Genomic DNA, 12,569 nt, shown 5'->3' with positions numbered 1-12,569 from the left:
ATGTGGGGCTTGGCTGCACATTTTATTTTCTGAATCGCGCAGGAATACCTAATAGCGCCCTCAACATGCATTTGCATGTTGAGGGCGCTATTAGGTTCAGGGGATTGGACGTGCGTTTTTGGCCCCTTACTGAATAAGGGGTAACGTTAGCTCGTCGAAAACGCGCGTCCAATGGCGGGTTAACAGTGTCCTCCGTCAGAGCGCACTGTACTGTATCGGCCCGTTTGTTTGGTAAAATAATATGTGCAGTCCTCGCGCCTTCCAGCAGAGGGCACCAGCAATCTATAGGAAGTGAAGAACTGAAGCTTACAACTCAGCAGTGTCCTGGACTGGAGAAGCTGACAGCTCCACTTTGAAAGCTAAAAGCAGGACTCTAGCCTCAGTACTGCAGCTCAGAACAGCAAGTGGGTCTGCAGGCCAGGGGAAAAAAGATTAAGGGAAGGTTCTAAACAACTGTATTGTGTTTTTATTTCCTGATTTATTTTTCAGAGTGAGTTACAGAGGTGTTAGTAGCTTACATTCATATGACAGAAGAGAAAAAATAATAGTCATGAATGAGATAAAAGAGGAGTGCAACACTTGCGGGATATATAAAGAAGTCAAGGTAGCATTGTGCATGTAAGATAAAAAGATAGTATCAAAAACCAGGATTTAAAGAATGGAATGGTATGTGTTATAGTGCAGGGCAGGATGATATTAGTCAGCTGGTGGTATATGAATAGCAGTTTTGTCTATCTGAAAATCAGGACCAAATTTAGGAATAGACAAAATAGGCAAATTCCCCCTGCTGCTCATGGATTTCCAGGGGTCCTCTCCCTATAGAAGCCATGACCTTAAATCTGGCCCTGTTGACGTATGCAAGGAGATAGGGTCAGAGCTGGCTCCGCTGGAGTTTGGGAGAGCGAGCTTGCGGACAGAATTATAGTACAGTGGTAGCCAGTTTCAGAGTCTGAGAAGGAATAAGATGAAGGTGTACTTGCCAATTTAGGGCAACCTGGAGTTTTGGGAGCAGGGAGTCATAGCAGGGCCCCTGTTTCAGATCTCTACCTGCAGGTGGGTTTGTAGGGGAAAGGCCTATCCCTTATAGCTTTGCATTGAGCCCAGAAGGGGATTGGAAGCCAGTGAGAATCACAGAATTGTAGAAATGTGGTCTCTGTAGTTGCTCTTCATTGGGAGAGCCACATACAACGTGTTACAGTGCTCCAGTCAGGAAAGTACAAATGCACAGGTGGTCTTTCTCCGTGATTGTCAGGAAAGGCTTGTCTTTTTGTCAATGATACCAAAATCTGCAACAGGGTAGCTAGCCAGGAAGATGTATTTATTTCATTGGTTTTATATACCATCGATACTGTTTACAAGTAAATATAACATAAGCTAATACCGTACATCAGAGTAGTACAAATAAATTACAACTTAAAACAATGCTAAAATAGTAATATTATGGGGCAGGAGCCTGGGCACCTGTTGATATTCAGATTCAGTCTGTGCGTTGATCCTCAGTTTTCAGGTTTAGCCTAAAAGGTTTAGGGTCTGGTTGTGTTCCAGATTTTGGGGAAAACATGAGGAGGGATCTAGTGAAGTTCAAAGAATAGTCTAAGATTTAATACTAAAAAATTGTTCTGCATTTAGAATGCAAAAACCGAAGGGAGAGGTGCAGTATAGAGGGTGGAAATCTTCTATGCATGAAAGGAGCAGGATCTTGGGGTGACTGCATCTGATGATCATAAGGTGGCCAAACAGGTGGATAAAGCAATGGTAAAAGCCAGAAAGCTGCTTGGCTGCATAGGGAGAGGACTGGTCAGCAGAGAAAGGGAGGAGATGCTGCCCCTGTACAGGTCCCTGGTGAGACCTCACTTGGATTACTGAGTACAATTCTGGAGCCTGCACCTTCAAAAGGATATAAACAGGATGGAGTCAGTCCAGAGGGGGAGGCTGCTAAAATGGGCAGTGGTCTTCAGTCTAAAGCAGATGGGGAGAGACTTAAAGATCTAAACTTGCACACCCTGGAGGAAAGGTGAGATAGGGGAGATATGAGAGAGACAGTCAGATATCTCAGAGGTTTCCATGCACAGGAGGCTCTAGAATGAGGGGTCTTGGGATGGGATGAGTGTGAAAAGGGGGTCGACTCGAGAGTAATCTTAGGAAATATTTCTTTACGGAGAGGGTGGTGGATGGAAGAGCCTCCAGTGGAAGTGGTAGAACTGCAGAAGCCCAGGATAAGCGCAGGGCATCTCTGAGGGAGTTGGTGTGGATGAGCAGACTAGGTAGGTTGGATGCTCCTTTTCTGCCATCATGTTTCTATGGTTTAAACTGCTCGCCTTGCCTGAGGTGCTGGAGGGTCTTTCTCTCCGCCGTGGCAGACTTGCAGGCTCCAGGCTCGCGTGTGATTGCCAGTGGGGCATCACTGAGCGCTGGTTTGGCGCAGGCAGGCGAGGCAGTTGGCGGCAGAGTTTCAGTTTATTCCCTGTGGCCCTTCTGCAGATGTCTGAGAGGCGATGATGGCTGCGTCTCTGTTTGATCCCAGTGATTGGATGTTTTTATTTCATCAGTCGGGGGTCTGAGGTAGAAGCAGAGCAGAGTTGGTGAGAGGATGGATGCCTGAGGGACGCCGCATGGCAAGAGTTTGGCAAATGGGGGGGTATTACTCAAATCTGACCACGGAAATTGATCTTAAAAAGATCTTGCCAGATCTAGCAGCAGTGATCTGTACCCTAAGGGAGTGCCTCATGCTTTCAGAAGTTGTAATCCCAAATATATGGCTTGGACTTTCGGGGGTGGTTTACACCCGAATCTCTGTTCCTTGGGACGTTTGTTGGATGTCCCCCAGCATTGCTTGGAGAAGGGCTGGAGAAACCCTCTGCTCCCAGGCATTCATGGGGCTGCCCAGAGCGAGGTTTGTCCTGCATGGCCCGTGCAGGCGGAAAGCAGGAGCTGCAGTAAATCACCCCAGAGTGAGTGGGGAAAGGAACCTGCAGAGGGCTAGGGTCCCATATCTTCCAAGTGGGAGAAAGGGATCTTCCTGTCAGGTCAAGCAGAAGATGTGACCTTGGGAACTAATAGCACTGCAGTGGCTACAAGGCAGGCTCCGCTTCAAACAGTCCCATTACACTTTGAAGTGGAACTGGTAGATTTCTTTTCTTTGCAAGGGAATTCAAAGCTTGGCAGCTTTGGAGAAAGGTGCTTGCTTTCTGCTTTTGCCAGCTCTGGAGACTTTCAGCTGTGGCCGAGCTTCTGGCTGCTGTGGGGGAGCAGGCGGTGCTTTCATCTGGTAGCAGGGAGCCCATTCGTGTCACTGGGCCAGCACCCGGGGAGCACTATACTAGCGCTCCAGTGCCCTGGCAGAGAGGCTGCACGGAAGGATCTCGTCTTCAGATGGGGATTTGCTCAAAGCCCAAGCTTCAACAAGGCGAAAGGAACTGGAAGACTTAATCAAGGCCGGGCTTGGGCAACTACCATGGGGGGCAAATCTTCAGGCCAAAGAGGAGCCTCTGCTTCTGCTTCCTGGGCAGCTCTGGGGATGAGTAAAGTCCGAGATCCCTACCTGCCTGGGGCTTTCATGCAGAAAGCCGAGGTTTTGGGGAGGCGCAGGACCTCCCTCGCTCTCCGATGAGAACTTTCCCTGTCCTAGGCCGCGCCCCCTCCCCTCCTTAAAGTGCCGGCGCCGCGGCTGCGGCACTGGGGCAGTGCTGAGCTCGGCACTTTCCCGGAGGGGGCACTGCAGCACTCGGCGCCGCTCCTGCTGCCTCACTCGCCAGCCGGCTCTGCCGATCTCAGGACCCTGCGCTGCTTCCCGGGCTCCGGATTTGGGAAGTAAGAAGGAAATCGCTAATGGTGTGGCAGGCATTGTGTGTCACTGTGTCCTTGTGATGGGACTGGCATTGTGTGTCACTGCATCCTGTGTGTTAGGGGCTTGGGTCACTGTGTCCTGTGTGTGATGGGACTGGCATTGTGTGTCACTGTGTCCTTGTGATGGGACTGGCATTGTGTGTCACTGTGTCCTGTGTGTGAGGGGCTTGTGTCACTGTGTCCTGTGTGTGATGGGACTGGTATTGTGTGTCAGTGCATCCTGTGTGTGAGGGGCTTGTGTCACTGTGTCCTGTGTGTGATGGGACTGGCATTGTGTGTCACTGCGTCCTGTGTGTGAGGAGCTTGTGTCACTGTGTCCTGTGTGTGATGGGACTGACATTGTGTGTCACTGCGTCCTGTGTGTCAGGGGCTTGTGTCACTGTGTCCTGTGTGTGAGGGGCTTGGGTCACTGTGTCCTGTGTGTGATGGGACTGACATTGTGTGTCACTGTGTCCTGTGTGTGATGGGACTGGCATTGTGTGTCACTGCGTCCTGTGTGTCAGGGGCTTGTGTCACTGTGTCCTGTGTGTGATGGGACTGGCATTGTGTGTCACTGTGTCCTGTGTGTGAGGGGCTTGTGTCACTGTGTCCTGTGTGTGATGGGACTGGCATTGTGTGTCACTGCGTCCTGTGTGTGAGGAGCTTGTGTCACTGTGTCCTGTGTGTGATGGGACTGGCATTGTGGGTCACTGTGTCCTGTGTGTGAGGGGCTTGGGTCACTGTGTCCTGTGTGTGATGGGACTGACATTGTGTGTCACTGCGTCCTGTGTGTCAGGGGCTTGGGTCACTGTGTCCTGTGTGTGAGGGGCTTGGGTCACTGTGTCCTGTGTGTGATGGGACTGGCATTGTGTGTCACTGCGTCCTGTGTGTGAGGGGCTTGGGTCACTGCGTCCTGTGTGTGATGGGACTGGCATTGTGTGTCACTGCGTCCTGTGTGTGAGGGGCTTGGGTCACTGTGTCCTGTGTGTGATGGGACTGGCATTGTGTGTCACTGTGTCCTGTGTGTGATGGGACTGGCATTGTGTGTCACTGCGTCCTGTGTGTGAGGGGCTTGGGTCACTGTGTCCTGTGTGTGATGGGACTGGCATTGTGTGTCACTGTGTCCTGTGTGTGATGGGACTGGCATCGTGTGTCACTGCGTCCTGTGTGTCAGGGGCTTGGGTCACTGTCCTGTGTGTGATGGGACTGGCATTGTGTGTCACTGCGTCCTTGTGATGGGACTGGCATTGTGTGTCACTGTGTCCTGTTGTGTGAGGGGCTTGGGTCACTGCGTCCTGTGTGTGATGGGACTGGCATTTTGTGTCACTGTGACCTGTGTGTGAGGGGCTTGGGTCACTGCGTCCTTGTGATGGGACTGGCATTGTGTGTCACAGCGTCCTGTGTGTTAGGGGCTTGGGTCACTGTGTCCTTGTGATGGGACTGGCATTGTGTGTCACTGCGTCCTGTGTGTGAGGAGCTTGTGTCACTGCGTCCTGTGTGTGATGGGACTGGTATTGTGTGTCACTGTGACCTTGTGATGGGATTGGCATTGTGTGTCACTGCGTCCTGTGTGTGAGGAGCTTATGTCACTGTGTCCTGTGTGTGATGGGACTGGTATTGTGTGTCACTGTGTCCTGTGTGTGAGGGGCTTGGGTCACTGTGTCCTGTGTGTGATGGGACTGGCATTTTGTGTCACTACGTCCTGTGTATGAGGGGCTTGTGTCACTGCGTCCTGTGTGTGATGGGACTGGCATTGTGTGTCACTGTGACCTTGTGATGGGATTGGCATTGTGTGTCACTGCGTCCTGTGTGTGAGGAGCTTGTGTCACTGTGTCCTGTGTGTGATGGGACTGGTATTGTGTGTCACTGTGTCCTGTGTATGAGGGGCTTGTGTCACTGCATCCTGTGTGGGATGAGACTGGGATTGTGTGTCACTGTATCCTGTGTGGGATGAGATTGGGATTGTGTGTCTGGTGGAATTGTGTCGCTGCGTCCTGGGATTTCTGTTTCCTGGGATTGTGTGTCACTGCGTCCTGTGTGTGATGGGACTGGCATTGTGTGTCACTGCATCCTGTGTGTAAGGGGCTTGGGTCACTGCGTCCTGTGTGTGATGGGACTGGCATTGTGTGTCACTGCGTCCTGTGTGTGATGGGATTGGGATGTGTGTCTTGTGTGACACTGGTCAGTATTAGAGATTTGCTGCCCTGCAGGCTGTGGGCTTGTCCCATGTAAGTGCAGTGGTCAGCACATGGCTATGGGTCAGCACATGGCTATGGGTCAGTAAGGAGCTGAAGCCAGTCTGTAAATTCTCAACAGAAGCAGAGTCCCTGCCCAGGGTTTGAGGGCTCCGACGTGCCCGGGCTTGTCCTGTGTGTTAGGGGCTGGCTTTGGGAAGGATTTTATTGTAAATTCTAACTGGTTCACGAATGGAAACGTTTGCACGGAGAGAAAGCTGGACCCCAGCCTGGAGAAGGTTAGAATGGCTGCTGGGCACCTGTTAGGATGTTGGCTTCATTCGACCCCTCTCTGCTTTCATTTCTTCTTGCTTCAGTGCTCACTTCACAGGCACACGGAGGGGATGGACGCTGCTCAGAGAAGCCAGACCTGCTGGGAACCAGAGCTGAAGCCTTCTTGCGACAGACACAGTGGTAATGGAGAAGAAGGGGGTGACAGATACGAGAAATGAGAGGGGGCTAGAGTGTTGATTCTCCAAAGTTTAATATCATTGAGCAAATGAGCAGAATGTGGTGTAGGACTGCATCAGACGTCTAATACTGAGAGACTGCACGGAGCTCCAGCTCTCACAGGATGAGGGAGGGAGCTGCCCTCCTTATAGCCCTAACATGGCAGAGCATGCCTGGCACACATGCACAGGGCAGTGGCAGGGAGCTGCTGGGGGTTTAACTGTGGGAATGTATAAGATCTTCTGAAAAGTGGTATAAAATCAAAGAGGAACAATCTTAGGTGGGCAGACTGTCCTGCAGCAGCCCCTGCTATTCCAGTACTGAGAACACCCCCCTCCCCACACACACACAGCTCTGCCAATGCACCTCACTCCTGCCTGAAGCACCCCCTGCTATTCCAGTACTGAGACCCTCACACACAGCTCTGCCAATGCACCTCACTCCTGCCCTGCAGCACCCCCTGCTATTCCAGTACTGAGACCCTCACACACACAGCTCTGCCAATGCACCTCACTCCTGCCTGAAGCACCCCCTGCTATTCCAGTACTGAGACCCTCACACACAGCTCTGCCAATGCACCTCACTCCTGCCCTGCAGCACCCCCTGCTATTCCAGTACTGAGACCCTCAGACACAGCTCTGCCAATGCACCTCACTCCTGCCTGCAGCACCCCCTGCTGTTCCAGTACTGAGACCCTCACACACAGCTCTGCCAATGCACCTCACTCCTGCCCTGCAGCACCCCCTGCTATTCCAGTACTGAGACCCTCACACACAGCTCTGCCAATGCACCTCACTCCTGCCTGCAGCACCCCCTGCTATTCCAGTACTGAGACCCCCACACACATCTCTGCCAATGCACCTCACTCCTGCCCTGCAGCACCCCCTGCTATTCCAGTACTGAGACCCTCACACACAGCTCTGCCAATGCACCTCACTCCTGCCTGCAGCACCCCCTGCTGTTCCAGTACTGAGACCCTCACACACAGCTCTGCCAATGCACCTCACTCCTGCCCTGCAGCACCCCCTGCTATTCCAGTACTGAGACCCTCACACACAGCTCTGCCAATGCACCTCACTCCTGCCTGCAGCACCCCCTGCTGTTCCAGTACTGAGACCCTCACACACAGCTCTGCCAATGCACCTCACTCCTGCCCTGCAGCATCCCCTGCTATTCCAGTACTGAGACCCCCACACACACAGCTCTGCCAATGCACCTCACTCCTGCCCTGCAGCACCCCTGCTATTCCAGTACTGAGACCATAACACACAGCTCTGCCAATGCACCTCACTCCTGCCCTGCAGCACCCCCTGCTATTCCAGTACTGAGACCCCCCCCACACACATAGCTCTGCCAATGCACCTCACTCCTGCCCTGCAGCACCCCTGCTATTCCAGTACTGAGACCATCACACACAGCTCTGCCAATGCACCTCACTCCTGCCCTGCAGCACCCCCTGCTATTCCAGTACTGAGACCCTCACACACAGCTCTGCCAATGCACCTCACTCCTGCCCTGCAGCACCCCCTGCTATTCCAGTACTGAGACCCTCACACACAGCTCTGCCAATGCACCTCACTCCTGCCCTGCAGCACCCCCTGCTATTCCAGTACTGAGACCCTCACACACAGCTCTGCCAATGCACCTCACTCCTGCCCTGCAGCACCCCCTGCTATTCCAGTACTGAGACCTCACACACAGCTCTGCCAATGCTCCTCACTCCTGCCCTGCAGCACCCCATGCTATTCCAGTACTGAGATCCCCCACACACAGCTCTGCCAATGCTTCTCACTCCTGCCCCGCAGCACCCCCTGCTATTCCAGTACTGAGACCCCCACACACAGCTCTGCCAATGCACCTCACTCCTGCCCTGCAGCACCCCCTGCTATTCCAGTACTGAGACCCCCACACACAGCTCTTCCAATGCACCTCACTCCTGCCCTGCAGCACCCCCTGCTATTCCAGTACTGAGACCCCCACACACAGCTCTGCCAATGCACCTCACTCCTGCCCTGCAGCACCCCCTGCTGTTCCAGTACTGAGACCCCCACACACAGCTCTGCCAATGCACCTCACTCCTGCCCTGCAGCACCCCCTCCTATTCCAGTACTGAGACCCCCCCCCCACACACACAGCTCTGCCCATGCACCTCACTCCTGCCCCGCAGCACCCCCTGCTATTCCAGTACTGAGACCCCCCCCCACACACACAGCTCTGCCAATGCTCCTCACTCCTGCCCTGCAGCACCCCCTGCTATTCCAGTACTGAGACCCCACACACAGCTCTGCCAATGCAGCTCACTCCTGCCCTGTGGCACCCCCCTGTTATTCCAGTACTGAGACCCTCACACACAGCTCTGCCAATGCACCTCACTCCTGCCCTGCAGCACCCCCTCCTATTCCTGTACTGAGACCCCCACACACAGCTCTGCCAATGCACCTCACTCCTGCCTGCAGCACCCCCTGCTATTCCAGTACTGAGACCCACACACACAGCTCTGCCGATGCAGCTCACTCCTGCCCTGTGTCACCCCCTCCTATTCCTGTACTGAGACCCCCACACACAGCTCTGCCGATGCAGCTCACTCCTGCCCTGTGGCACCCCCTCCTATTCCTGTACTGAGACCCCCACACACAGCTCTGCCAATGCACCTCACTCCTGCCCTGCAGCACCCCCTCCTATTCCTGTACTGAGACCCCCACACACAGCTCTGCCGATGCAGCTCACTCCTGCCCTGTGGCACCCCCCTGTTATTCCAGTACGGAGACCCTCACACATACACACAGCTCTGCCAATGCACCTCCCTCCTGCCCTGCAGCACCCCCTGCTATTCCAGTACTGAGACCCCCACACACACAGCTCTGCCAATGCAGCACCCCCTGCTATTCCAGTACTGAGACCCCCACACACAGCTCTGCCAATGCTCCTCACTCCTGCCCTGCAGCACCCCCTGCTATTCCAGTACTGAGACCCTCACACACAGCTCTGCTAATGCACCTCACTCCTGCCCTGCAGCACCCCCTGCTATTCCAGTACTGAGACCCCCACACACAGCTCTGCCAATGCTCCTCACTCCTGCCCTGCAGCATCCCCTGCTATTCCAGTACTGAGACCCCACACACAGCTCTGCCAATGCTCCTCACTCCTGCCCTGCAGCACCCCCTCCTATTCCTGTACTGAGACCCTCACACACAGCTCTGCCGATGCAGCTCACTCCTGCCCTGCAGCACCCCCTGCTATTCCAGTACTGAGACCCTCACACACACAGCTCTGCCAATGCTCCTCACTCCTGCCCTGCAGCACCCCCTGTTATTCCAGTACTGAGACCCCCACACACAGCTCTGCCAATGCACCTCCCTCCTGCCCTGCAGCACCCCCTGCTATTCCAGTACTGAGACCCCCACACACACAGCTCTGCCAATGCTCCTCACTCCTGCCCTGTGGCACCCCCCTGTTATTCCAGTACTGAGATCCCCACACACAGCTCTGCCAATGCACCTCACTCCTGCCCTGCAGCACCCCCTGCTATTCCAGTACTGAGACCCCCCCAACACACAGCTCTGCCAATGCACCTCCCTCCTGCCCTGCAGCACCCCCTGCTATTCCAGTACTGAGACCCCCACACACAGCTCTGCCAATGCACCTCACTCCTGCCCTGCAGCACCCCCTGCTATTCCTGTACTGAGACCCTCACACACAGCTCTGCCGATGCAGCTCACTCCTGCCCTGTGGCACCCCCCTGCTATTCCAGTACTGAGACCCCCACACACAGCTCTGCCAATGCACCTCACTCCTGCCCTGCAGCACCCCCTGCTATTCCTGTACTGAGACCCTCACACACAGCTCTGCCGATGCAGCTCACTCCTGCCCTGTGGCACCCCCTGCTATTCCAATACTGAGACCCCCACACACAGCTCTGCCAATGCAGCTCACTCCTGCCCTGTGGCACCCCCTGCTATTCCAATACTGAGACCCCCACACACAGCTCTGCCAATGCACCTCACTCCTGCCCTGCAGCACCCCCTGCTATTCCTGTACTGAGACCCTCACACACAGCTCTGCCGATGCAGCTCACTCCTGCCCTGTGGCACCCCCCTGTTATTCCAGTACTCAGATATAGCATCCCCAAGTCTCCCTAGAGCTCCTGGAGCTATGCTGCTGCCTTTCCCTGGAGGTCATGGTCCATTGCAGGCCTGCCCATTGCTCAGGTGACCTCCTCCTGCGCTGCACAGGTAGTGCAGAGTGAATGCTGCCTATCGATTGAATTCTGATGCTGGGAGACTCTGACTGCAGTGGATTGTGTGTGTGGAAATGCGCTATTGGCAGGATGGCTGCTGCAGAGGTCAGCTTGAAAGGAGGAGGTGAGGGCAGGGGCTGAGATCCCAGACTGAGGCAGTAATAACTTAATTTCTATCATCTTCAGCCTCATGGGCTCTCCCTCCATATTTCTGCTGTCATAAAATGATTTCCAGGAGTAAGTGGCACTGACCACCGAGCTGCCTCCCTTCCGAAAGCCCCGCGTAGCACCTGTCACATGGACAGTGGTCGAGCATTCGCTGAAGGGAGAAGCCCTGAATTCTGATTGTATGCAAGGCTCTTTCACCTGCTGCCTTCTCTAGTCTCTCGCTCCTGTGGGTAAGAGACACGACTGCAGCAGGGTCACAGTGGTGTCTCCACATGAGCTTTTCTTCACAATTAACCCCTCCCAAGTCACTCAGCCCTTGGCCAGAGGCCACACGCTGCGGCTTGCTCCACAGCCCAGTTCACATGGCTTCTTGGTCTGGTGGTAGACGTTGTTCAATGCAGGTGATGTGAGTGCTGCCTCTGCAGCGTTACCAGCCCTGGCCTGCAGCAGGAATTGAACTTGCATCTTGCACATGGCAGGCTGCAGCATCTCCCTAACCCATTGCAAATGCCCTGCCTCCTCGTCTTCTTATTTCCCCACCTGCCCTTTAGACTGGCTCTGTTGCCTCTCTGGGTCAGGGGCTGCACTGCATTCTGCCTTCTGCTAGACCCGGCCTTCATACTGTGAGGGTTTTAGCTGCAAGGGCTGGAGTCTGGCTTAGGGTTTCCCATTTCCACCCTTGTCCAGATTAGCGGATATAAGTTCGTGCAGGCACTTTGTACGGGATGATTTCTGAAGCAAGCGTGCACACAAGTTCCCTGTGAGCATTGGTGTAATTTGGACCTCTGGCAGGCTGCAGACTTACGAGGCTGTAATTCCTTTAGCTCTCGAGCAGCCTGCGAGCTGCAAACTGTCTGGGGCCTTTCTATCTGTGGGTTCTGTGGCTGCAGTGATTAGGGCTATTTCTGCTTTGTCCTGGTCCTAGCCAGGCCTTTAGTGGCTCCTGGTGTAATGAGAGCTGGCTTTAGGAATGTATTCAGGCTTGCACACCCGCTGCAGGTAGAAATCGCTCTCTGTATTGTTCTTATCTTGCCTTTTGCTTTGCTCTGCAGCTTGCTTTGGGCGCCAGGCGTTTAGTAAAGTGAGCAGGGATTGGAGAGCAGAGATTGCACTTCCTGCAGTGATGGCAAAGACTTGGGATCGGCTCCGATGGAAATTCAGTGCTCGGTGTCCTAACACACAATTTCATTTTGTAAAAGCTTCTGACGCAGTAAGCCAATGACTTGTTAAAGCATAAGACAAGGCTTAGTGCACAGCAGAATGTGGCCTGTGCTTATATAATTCATGCATTCTGCACAGGAAGCAGAAATCCAGCTGCATGTGTGGCAAATGTAACATCCCACACTGGAAGTTTCCAGTGTTAAAGGGGGGTAAAGGCCGATGCCATCATTAGCATTGGATTTCCATGTTGCGCACACACAGGCCTGTCCTGTGCGCGTGATTCAGTAAAATAAAATATTTAAATTAGGTCCGGCGGTAAAAAGAGGCGCTAGGGACACTAGCGCGTCCCTAGCGCCTCCTTTTTGACAGGAGCGGCGGATGTCAGCGGGTTTGACAGCCGACGCTCAATTTTGCCGGCATTGGTTCTCGAGCCCGCTGACAGCCACGGGCTCGGAAACCGGACGCCGGCAAAATTGAGCGTCCGGTTTTCGACC

At 54.0% G+C, this 12,569-nt stretch overlaps 1 protein-coding gene across 1 annotated transcript in view; it reads left to right on the top strand.

Moving 5' to 3' along the window:
• Positions 1-3,672: 3,672 nt before the first annotated feature.
• SLC2A5 (solute carrier family 2 member 5) overlaps positions 3,673-12,569 on the top strand; it is a 54,547-nt gene continuing 45,650 nt past the window's right edge. The window contains exons 1-2 of the mRNA XM_029578918.1: positions 3,673-3,810; positions 6,377-6,473. The gene's annotated coding sequence lies outside the window, so the exon portion shown is untranslated. The remainder of the gene's footprint in view (positions 3,811-6,376; positions 6,474-12,569) is intronic.

Source organism: Rhinatrema bivittatum, chromosome 15, assembly GCF_901001135.1.
Source record: "Rhinatrema bivittatum chromosome 15, aRhiBiv1.1, whole genome shotgun sequence".
NCBI classification, from domain to species: domain Eukaryota; kingdom Metazoa; phylum Chordata; class Amphibia; order Gymnophiona; family Rhinatrematidae; genus Rhinatrema; species Rhinatrema bivittatum.
Note: the sequence above shows the minus strand (reverse complement) of the source record. Positions and strands in the feature narration are given on the sequence as shown.